Source organism: Xenopus laevis, chromosome 8L (assembly GCF_017654675.1).
Source record: "Xenopus laevis strain J_2021 chromosome 8L, Xenopus_laevis_v10.1, whole genome shotgun sequence".
Classification (NCBI taxonomy): domain Eukaryota; kingdom Metazoa; phylum Chordata; class Amphibia; order Anura; family Pipidae; genus Xenopus; species Xenopus laevis.
Window position 1 is genome coordinate 28,447,073 of NC_054385.1, and position 11,505 is coordinate 28,458,577.

An 11,505-nucleotide genomic window follows, 5' to 3' on the forward strand; every position below is an offset into this window, starting at 1 on the left:
CAATGGCGTTTGTGTTGTTAATTGTAGTTCTAAAGTAGTCCTCATGGCTATAAAATTTTGGGACAGCCAAAAAACTTTTTGTAAACACTAGTGTTGCCCCATAAACAGACAACACATGATCTGTTATATGGAAAACCCCAGGTCATGAGCATTCTGGATAACAGATTTTTTCCCCGTAATGTGGATTCCTTAAGTCTACTAGAAAATCATGTAAACATCATATAAACCCAATAGGCTGGTTTTGCTTCCAATAAGGATTATTAAATCTTAGTTGGGATCAAGTACAAGCTACTGTTTTATTATTACAGAGAAAATGGAAATCATTTTTAAAAATTCGACTTACTTGATAAAAATGGAGTCTATGGGAGACTGCGTTACCGTAATTCAGAGCTTTCAGTAAAACAGCTTTCGGTACTGTTTTATTATTACAGAGAAAATTTGGATTATTTGGATAAAATGGAGACTATTGGAGATGGCCTTTCCATACTTTGGAACTTTCTGGATAATGGGTTTCCGGATAATGGATCCCATACCTGTAAAAAAATAAAAAATAAAAAAAAAGGGGGGGATCAGCACTCACAGGTGTTAGAAAAATAAAAATAATTTATTAAAGAGCTATGGACTAACGTTTCGACTCTTCCACCCAATATCTAAACTCAAACCGGTTGCACACTCAAATGTAAAATTTAAAAGTGGACCAGCCCTCCTTAGGGTCAGGCCACACGCAAAGATTCAGGGAGATAGTCGGCCAGCAGCAAATCTCCTCTCCTTCGGGCGACTAATCTCACCGAACTTTCTCCCGCCGGCAAGAATGTAAATTGACAGCGGGATGGCACTCAGAGCGCTTCATTTCCCAAAGTTTCCAGAAGTTTCGGAAAACGAAGCGCTCCGAGTGCCATCCCACCGGCAATTTACATTGCTAGTGGGTCATCCCAATGTCCATGCCACAATAGTGCGCTCCTCGGCCCCGGCTCTGTAGCCAGTGGGTAGGCAGTTCGAGGAGATTTGTCACCGGCCAACTAATTTCCCAGAATCTGAGCATGTCTCTGCCCTAAATCTTTCAGTTGTACTGATTTATTTGTGCATTTACTATGCATATGACCTACACAAATAAACGACTGCATCTAAAAGCATGTTGAGGGCTGGCAATAATGAAAGGATACGTAACAAATATACTCCAGTTTTATACTAAGGGGCTGATTCACTAAGGGTCGAATATCGAGGGTTAATTAACCCTCGATATTCGACTAGGAATTGAAATCCTTCGACTTCGAATATCGAAGTCAAAGGATTTAGCGCAGATAGTACGATCGAAGGATTATTCCTTCGATCGAATGATTAAATCCTTCAAATCGAACGATTAAATCCTTCGAATCGAACGATTAAATCCTTCGAATCGAACGATTCGAAGGATTTAAATCCACCGATCGAAGGAATATCCTTCGATCAAAAAAAGTTAGCCAAGCCTATGGGGACCTTCCCCATAGGCTAACATTGACTTCGGTAGCTTTTAGATGCCGAACTAGGGGGTCGAAGTTTTTTTTAAAGAGACATTACTTCGAATATCAAATGGTCGAATAGTCGTACGATTTTTTACTTCGAATCCTTCACTCGAATTTAGTGAATCGGCCCCTAAATATTACCCGTATGGGACCTGTTATCCAGAATGCGCGGGACCTGGGGTATTCCGGATAACAGATCTTTCTGTAATTTGGACCTTCTTACCTTGTGTCTACTAGAGAGTCATGGAAACATTAAATAAGCCCAATAGGCTGGTTTTGTTTCCAATAAGGATTAATTATATCCTAGTCTTGAGTACAAGGTACTGTTTTATTATTGCAGAGAAAAAGGAAATCGTTTTTAAAAATTTGGATAAAATGGAGTCTATGGAAAGGCTGTCTTCCATTTTATCCAAAAAATGTTAAAAATTATTTCCTTTTTCAGATGTCAGGTAAAGCAAATAAGCCATTTTCTTCAACCAATGCCATAAGCCTGTGATCTTTTAAAACAGAAGTACTACGAGGGGGGGGGGGTAAGTATGCCTTGGCACAGATATTACTACTTTCATGCAATAAAGCAAGGGAAAGAGTTGCTCTTAAAGAAATTTCCCCTTTTCAAAATTATTTTAATAATTCTAGTTACCTTCTGAGCTTCAGATGCCCTTTAAATTGTGATCCCCTTTATATCCTTATATATTTCTAACATTATATTCTTTTAAGCAAGCTAAGCAAACAAGCACAGGAGAAAATCTCGTGGCTATCAACAAGGACCTTACCCCCCCCCCAAGGCGGCCAATATGGCAGCACACATCCAAAAGTACATAACAGGAATATATTGTGCACACAATGGGGCAAATTCACTAACCTCCGAAAATTCGCCAGCGACGGCTTCGCTGACATTGCAACACTTTGCCAGGCGTAGATTCGCCAGGGCAACGCTAATTCACTAAAATCCGAAGTTGTGTCCAGGGCGCCAAAGACACTGGCGAAGTAGCGCTAGCGTTACTGCGGCAAGTGAAGCGAAGTTGCGCTAGCATTGCCTAATTGCATACGACAGAAAGTTACAGTTGAATGGACGTATGTGTTGCAGCAAATACATTACATTACACAAGCCTGGGAACCTTAATAAAAGAAAATAGAGTTGTTATATTGCCCTACACATGAGCCCACTGTATAGTTTATGTGCCATATGTTAGGAAATGTAGGGGGGAAGCCGGGTACCTCAGAAAAAATTTACGATCTTTTGCAGCCTATCACCCTGAAAAATGAAAAGTCGCCAGCGTTTTTTGGGAAAATTTTCAACTATTTTTTGAGGAACTTCACCTCCCTGGTCTGAGGTGGCGAAGGCAAGTCTGGCGCAAGAGGTAACGTTCAGTAAAATCTGCATCTTAGTGAATTTGCGTAGTTACGTCCATTCACCAGAGCGCAACTTCACCAGGCGTAAGGGAGCAAAGTACCGCTAGAGTCTATGGGGCAAATTCACTAAGATTCGAAGTTGCGCCAGGCGCAACTTCACCGCACTTCGCCAGGCGTAGTTTCGCCAGCGCTCGGCAAATTCACTAAAATCCGAAGTTGCGCTCAGGGGTAGCGTAAGGTTGCGAAGTTGCGCTAGCGTTGATTCGCTATGTAAAGCGAAGTTACGCTAGCGAAGGCTAATTTGCATACGGCGCCAAATTCAAATTTCAATGGAGGAATACGTATCAACACTACAAATGCCAAGAAAACCTTCAAATCATCAAATAAAATTTTTATTTTGCCCTACACATGTGCCCACTGTCTAGGTAAGTTGCCATGAGTCAGGAAATGTAGGGGGGAAGGAGGGGAGCCCCAAAAATTTTTTCGATCTTTTCCAGCCTATCACCCATAATGTAGAAAACATGCCAGCGTTTTTGGGACTTAGAAAAATTTTGACTTTTTTTGAAACAATCCCTATCTACTCTATTGCGCTTCGCCAGGTCTGAGGTGGCGAAGGAAGTCTAGCGTAAAAGGTAGCGTTCAGTACACTGCGCAAGTTAGTGAATTTGTGTAGTTACGTCGCTAGCGAAAATTCGCCTGGCGTAAGGGTGCGAAGTAACACTAGCGAAACTACGCCAGCGTTCGTTAGTGAATTTGCACAGTATGAAAATGCCAAACGCTAGCGAATTAACGATAGCGTTCTGCGATTCGGCGCTTAGTGAATTTGCCCCTATCTCTTTCACTAGCGAAGTTACGCCAGCGACCATTAGTAAATCGCCGAAGTAACAAAATGACGTCACATGTCGAATTTTCACTAACGTTAAGTCACTTTACCCTTTAATAAATCTGCCCCAATGAGTTCTTATTTTACCATGTAACATTTTTTATACATATGTATGACTGAAATCTGTGCCTATGTTACTATGCCTAAAAATCCTCTGCAAGCCATAAGCATGATAGAGCTTAAAGGAAAACTATACCCCCAAAATGAATACTTAAGCAACAGATTTATATCAAATGAAATGGCATATTAAAGAATCTTACCAAACTGGTCTATATATTTAAGAAAATCTTGCCCTTTTACATCTCTTGCCTTGAACCACCATTTCGAGATGGTCCTCAGAGATCACCTGACCAGAAATACTACAACTCTAACTGTAACAGGAAGAAGTGTTGAAGCAAAAGACAGAACTCTTGTCTGTTAATTGGCTCATGTGACCTAACATGTATGGTTAGTTTGGTATGTTTGTGTGCACAGGGAATCGTACGATCCCAGGGGGTGGCCCTTATTTTTTAAAATGGCAATTTTCTATTTATGATTACCCAATGGCACATACTACTAGAAAAGTATATTATTATGAAAACGGTTTATTTACATGAAGCAGGGTTTTACATATGAGCTGTTTAATGCAATATATTTTTATAGAGACCTACATTGTTTGGGGGTATAGTTTTCCTTTAAGACCTTTTATCATCACAAAAGTAAAGAGTTAACATTTGAAAACCTGCCTTGCTGACCCTTTAATCCAGTGCACAGGTGGGTCTGACCTTGTGCAGAACAATCCCTTTCTGTTTTTTGGTCTCGCTCCTAGCCCCAAAACACCGAGCGTTTACATGTAGCGATTTATCCAGACCTGGGGCAGCCTTTGTGGGCTCTAATAACAAGTCAGACAACTTGCCTCTCAAATGGCCCGCTGTCCACAAACTAATCCCCTCTCACACGTGTCTTTGTCACATTTAGTGCTGCTGACTAGCCGAAGAATTCCTCACTTCTTAACCCCTCACCTAGTACTGCTCCCGTACTTATCTATGTTTACAGGGTGTTTGTCTTTAAATAGAATATAGGTAGAATTAATGACATTATGCACATTACCTTGGGTACAACTAAAAGCTGTATTAGATCTGGATGCAGCAAGACGTCTAATGACGCCCATGCATAAGCTAACAACCTGCACTCCAGTCATGTTGGAAACATATCAGTCCGTGTAAGGGAGCCTGGTCAACGAATATCCAGCCAGGAATCAGGCAGATATCTATGGGGTAGTTTAGGAAATCCTAATAATGTGGTCCTTTCCTGATGGGTTAGTTTACCCCACCCCCCGTTCCGATTCAATGAGGGCACCTGGGGCTAAACAATTAGATCAGACTGATTTGGCACACTGCATGGGTGAGCATAGTGGGCACTGAAATCAAATGCAATCATGGATGCCCTTCTAGCGGGATTATCAAAACACGCCCCTGATTTCATCCATGGTCTGATAACTACTGTGTGGATTTCACAGTGCAAGGCTTTATAGGTCCATTTTTGCACAAATTAACCGTAACCACTCAATTAGCCACACTGGATTGTTTATCTTAGTTTTATTTGGTTACACTCCAGATCCAAGTCATTTCATTTATCACTGCCCTAGTGATAAATTAGATCAGCAAATCACTTTGCCGGAACGGATGAAACTGTCTGTTTGCCCTTTGGGTTATAGGGCTTGTGCATATAGAGTACCCATGATGTCAAGGGTTAAACTATTCCCATCAGGAGCTCCTTTCGCTCTCAGGCTAGGTTGGAAAGGTTCTTTTTAAATGAAATGTAGAAGAATGGGATAAAAGACAGTATGTTATCTGTGAGATGATAGGCATGTAAGGTTTTGCTCAATGCATCTTTGTTCCTATACATTAAAATCTCTGTTCCCTACTGTCCTACAGTTTTAAAGGAGAAGGAAACTCCCTGGGCGCAAAAACCCTCCCCCCTCTCCTGTGTTGCCCCCCCTCCCTCCTCCCCCCTGGCCTACCTGTCCCGCCGGGCAAATGCCCCTAACTTGTTACTCACCCCTCTGCGCAGGTCCTGTCCACGGAGCTCACAGGCGCCATCTTCTCCCAAGTGCTCTTCTTCTTGCTTTGATCTGCATTTTTGGCGCATGCGCAGTAGGAGCATTTATCGGTACGGATCTACTGCACATGCGCCAAAACTCACAAAGTTTTCCGACAAAGTTTTGTGACATTCGGCGCATTTGCAGCCTTACAGAGCATTTGATTTTTAGATGGGATCAGTGACCCCCATTTGAAAGCTGGAAAGAGTCAGAAGAAGAAAGCAAATAATTAAACTGTAAAAAGCAAATAATGAAGACCAGTTGAAAAGTTGCTAAGAATTGGCCATTCTATAACATACAAACATACATATAACATTTCAAATATCATAATTTGTATTAATTCTGTGTGTTACTAACTCATGCTGTATTTTAGCTTTGGTTTCCCTTTGCTGACAAAAGGAAAGAAAATTGCACAAGGCTTAATTATGAGGCCAGTTGACTACAATGAAAAAAAACCAAGTTTTCTCGAAGTTTCCTTGTAGCAGGCGGATGCAGTTTGGGAGATTAATCGCCCAAAGAAGAGGCGATTAGTCGCCAGGGACTAAATCTCCCCTAATCTCACAGTGTGACCTTCCCATAATTCTGAGCTATCTAGATAAATTTCCGGATAACGGATCCCTTACCTGTAGTAAGTTGGGACTTATGTCCCAATAATGTCACTTGCTAGTCCATCTCAAGCAGCCTAAATACTGTTACCCCAATCAATTAATTGCCTGCGAGGCCCATGACAATAATATTCACAAAAGAAACATGTTGCATCCAGTCCCTTCGTTTAGCAACACTGAGTTAGTGTATATCATTTTTGAAATGCCAGAAAGGCTTGACAAACTAATTGCTTGCAGATTATTCACATCTTGGCTTGATACTCAATATCTTTCTCCAAGGCACAAACAGCAGAAAGTAAACTGAACACCCGCAAGAGTCGGGAGTTGAAAGGATTTCAAGGTGTAAATGCCAAGCAAGTGATTACTGTGCTCTCTCTCCGGAGAGTTTTCTTATTATACAAACCATCCACTGCTACAAGCTCTCCCCAGTGCAATTGCTTCTGTGACATCTTTTCTACCAGTGACAAGAAGATTAGACCAAATTTATCACTTTATCTTCTTTCTCAGATGCTTCTGGCCTTCAGGGCTAAACCAATTTCCACCTCTTTGAAGGTCATACCTTCTCTAAATTAATCTATTCGCATAATGTACAGTAGATTTCCTTTAGGGTAAGGCCACACTGAGAGTTTTGGGGAGTTTTGGTCGTCTGGTGACTAATCGCCTCGTCTTTGCGGCGACCAATCTCCCCAAACGCCTTCCCTTACTCTGCGCTGGCTAAAATGAAAAAACGCCACGGGGCCCATGACCACCAATGTTTCAGTAAAACTTTTATGGTGGCTCTCTGTCATCACTGTTTTTTTTTTTTTAATTTATTGGGGGGCCCTGGCCACTAATGATTTTTTTTAACTTATAGGGGGGTCCCTGACTACCAATGATTTTTTTTAACTTATAGGGAGGGGCCCTGACCACCAATTATTTCTTTTAACTTATAGGGGGGGGGCCTGACCGCAAATGAATTTTTTTTAACTTGTAGGTGGGCCCTGACCACAAAGGTTTTTTTGGGGGGTGGGGCTTGGGGGCAGGATCTGGGGTGGGCGGAGACCATAGGGCCCAGAAAATTTTGCCTTAGGGGGCCGTGATTCCTGATGGCGGCCCTGGTAGTGGCCTAATCCAAGAGGCTATTGCTTTAAGAATTTGATAAGTGTGCTGTGCTCCAATGGAAGGGGTCTTTGGCAGTATTGTCCATACATCAGCCGAACAGGCAAACAAGCCAATTTTAATCAACGAATCAATGCCTAGAACTTCCTTAACTTCTATTTTTGTCCTTCTGGGTTATTTTAACCACACTATTTAAATCACGTAATAGCTATGCTAAATTCAACTTATCCTGACTTGCCCTCACCCCAATAAAACAAAGCTATGTATACATTTAAATTGTCATTCCAGATGTTTTCTTTGAAGTAGGGGTCAAAGCCGGCCATACAGACAGCTTTGCCAACAGATACCCAGCCAAAGATCAGCCAGGTATCTCTGGGACAGGATTAAAAATCCCATTGGGCAAGGAACAATTTGGCTTGTTAACACAGTCGTCTCCCGACTAGCCCGCATAGGCTTCTACTATGACCATGTTAGGCCAGGAGCCCAAGCAATTGAATTACCCCAGTTTGGCCCAGCACAAAGGTGTCCCAAATTGCCCCCTAAATGGCAACCTGATCAAATTTGCAGGTCTATGGGCCGCTTAAAGGAGTTGTTCACCTTCCAAAACCTCTTTCAGTTCAATCGTTTTCAGATTGTTCCCCAGAAATAAAGACTTTTTTCAATTACTTTCCATTATTTATTTTTTACTGTTTTTCCAAAATCTAAGTTTAAATTTGAATATTCTCGTCTGTGGTGTTTGAGTCTGGCAGCTCAGTAATTCAGGTGCAGATTCTAAACTCTTACAATTTTGCAACATTTAGTTGATACATTTCTCAGCAGCATCTCTGGGGTATTAGCAACTATTGTATCAATTCTAACAGCTGCCTGTAATGAAACTCAGAGATTCTACTCAGCAGGGACAAACATAAGAAACGTATCAACTAAATGTATCCATTTAGAACAGGTTACATGGTCGACAACCCCCCCCCCTCCCAGAGCTGCTTTAGAAAGTGAAAAATTACACTTTACACTTCAGTATTATAAACACAGCGACATATAGAAATAGAGGTGATCTATTGGAAAACAACTAGTCGTTTGAAGGTAAACTACTCATTTAAGTAGTAGTCGTGATAGATTTCTGTTCATTGGAACAAATGGGCTTCTCTTTGGCATAAAATATTTCAAAATGTTAAAAAAAAATTCAGTACTCCCATTTATCCCATTATTTATCAAAAGTTCAGTACTCCCAATTATTAAAGGGCACACACTAGTGTTACAGTGTAATTTACTCTTTAAGGTTGTGCTCCTGCCCTGGAATCTGTACTCTGGATTGTCAGGCTGGATATAATAGCGTTAAATATGGCAGCCACCAACCCTAATACTACAGTTCTACATATGCCCAGAAAGTACATTCCTCTTTGGAAAAGGATAGGATAGAGGCAGGGGAGCTACTAGTTAATAACAGAAAACATGGGGATTTATACCCCTCACATAAATATGGATTATTTATTCCCCTTTATTAGGCAGTACGCTATCAGCAATCTATTACTAGGCAAGTGCAATGGATAGATTATAATCATGGGAATAAAATATATCAAAAGCATTCATTCTGAATATGTCTTCCTAAAATGTAGAAGAAAGAGTAGTAATTATCTTCCCTTAATTTTATCTTAACCGGAAAGAAAAGTTTGAGGGCAAATTACTGTGTGTACTCAGCAATCCATCTCTGCATATTCATGGAAACTGCCATGTTAGTTGCCATATTTTTTAACATTCTCATAGCCTGCTACACTTTGTTCATTTTATGAACATGAGACTACTAGCAGACATAAGGGATTATTTATAAATGACTCATTGGGGAAGAAAACCCCATACTCTTGGTGCTCATTTATCAAACACGTGACAGGGGCATTGCTGCATTTTGCTCCTTGCACCAGAACCCAGTCAAAACCCCTCAGGCAATTACTGCTTCTCATATTAATGTATGCTGGAGTAGAGCAGAGGCTGGGCTGATACCATGACAGCTTTTTGGCTCTCGGTTCTGTCCAATGGCAGTGTGAATCAAAAAATATATCTGCCATTAGTCTAGAGGCTGCTATATATTTAAAAATATATCTAATTGGAACTCCTTCAACGGAGGCTAGCAATAGGGCAGTCTAAAGACATTTTAGGCACACTTGGCTTTTTGACAAACCATTAAACTTATGCATGGGGTCAAAATAACATCCTCCCCTTTGTATAAATGCATTCACATTATAGTAAGGCTGCCTGGCATAAAGGGTTTGCTCACATTTGAGTTAACTTTTAGTATGACGCAAAGACAGATATTTGCAATTGGTTTTCATTCTTTATTATTTGTGGTTTTTGAGTTATTTAGATTTTTATTCAGCAGCTGTTGCAATTTAAGCAATCTGATTGCTAGAGTCCAAATTACCCTAGCAAGCATGCATTAATTTGAATAAGAGACTGGAATATGAATAGGAGACGGCCTGAATAGAAAGATGAGTAATACAAAATAACAATATATTTGTAGCCTTACAGAGCATCTGTTTTTTTGGATGGGGTTAGCGACCCCAATTTAAAAGCTAGAAAGAGTAAGAAAAAGAAGGCAAACAATTCAAAAACTATCCTGGAGACCATCTTGCCTTTCTAAACACTATCCAGTTACAGCAACAGTGCCAGAGACCATATTGGTTTACTAAACACCATATCACAGTTACAGCAACAATCCCAAAGATCATCTTGCCTTACTAAATACTATGCAGTTACAGCAACAGTGCCAGAGACCATATTGGTTTAATAAACACTATCCCACAGTTACAGCAACAATCCCGGGCACCTTATCTTGTCTTACAAAAACACCTAAAAGCCTAATCCCTCGTACCTCTTACCAGCAGTTGTCCATCAGAATGTACACTCTTTCAGGAGACATCTTGGGTTTGAAGAGCCTCAGTCCAGCTGAGATTTTATCCACAGCCACGGAGTTGAAAAAATGTTCAAATGGAATCTTGCCCTTGCTGAACACCTCCCACACAAACACTCCTAAAGAAGAGAGAAAAGAAACGTATGATTAGAGCAGGGCTTAACACTGACCCACACTTCACTTTATATTCTTGAAACCATGTTATGATGAAACAACGATACACCAATATTTTTTCTATTCCTGTAACCATTTCATGAGCTAACCTGGCCAGAGGATGAACCTTCAAGTTAGGCTTATATACAGTAATTTATGGTGGAGTTTGAAATCAACTCTTTATGATGGTTTCTGAACCTGAAATTATTTGCACTTACCCGGCCACCCCAAAATTTGAAACCATGATGACCAATGATTCCCCAACAGGCAGTTCCAAGCAGCCTATTGGAGAAATGGAGAAAACTACTATTGGCTCACAGGAGGGAAATAAAACAGTTTTATAGGTTCTGGAGGTATTAGAAAGGCAGGATATGGAAATGTGATGGTCACAAACACATCACTAGTTGCTATGGGTTACAGAGCAAATTTTCAGATTTTATAAATGATCGGTCCTACTTATATAAGCATCTTGGCCTCCTCCACAAAGTCCACCTCAGACATCATCCCTTCCCAAATCATCTTTACTGCCATTCTGTGAACCTTCCATAAATTCTTATGGATCACAGTGATAGAAACAGTTTTTGGGGGCAAGATGGCACATGAAGGAAGGTTCACAAACTAATCTCTCCCATGCCCTCTGTACTTTCCTGTGTCCCCATGGTTCTGTTGTCTGACCAATGAGTCTCTGCATGGCACAATTAAAAGGGAAATAAAGTTTTATGAATCAAAAACAACTGGAGCAGCAGCAGTGATTGAATCCATGGCTGAAAAATTCATGAATCAAAAAGATATGGCAGCACAGTAACTGCACTGACCCAATAGACCACACAATTAAGAAGATATAGACAGTGTCTCCATTTTGCACACGGTGACTTATACTAACATATGGTCATTATGAGGAACTCCGGTACTTTTAACCATCCATTTAA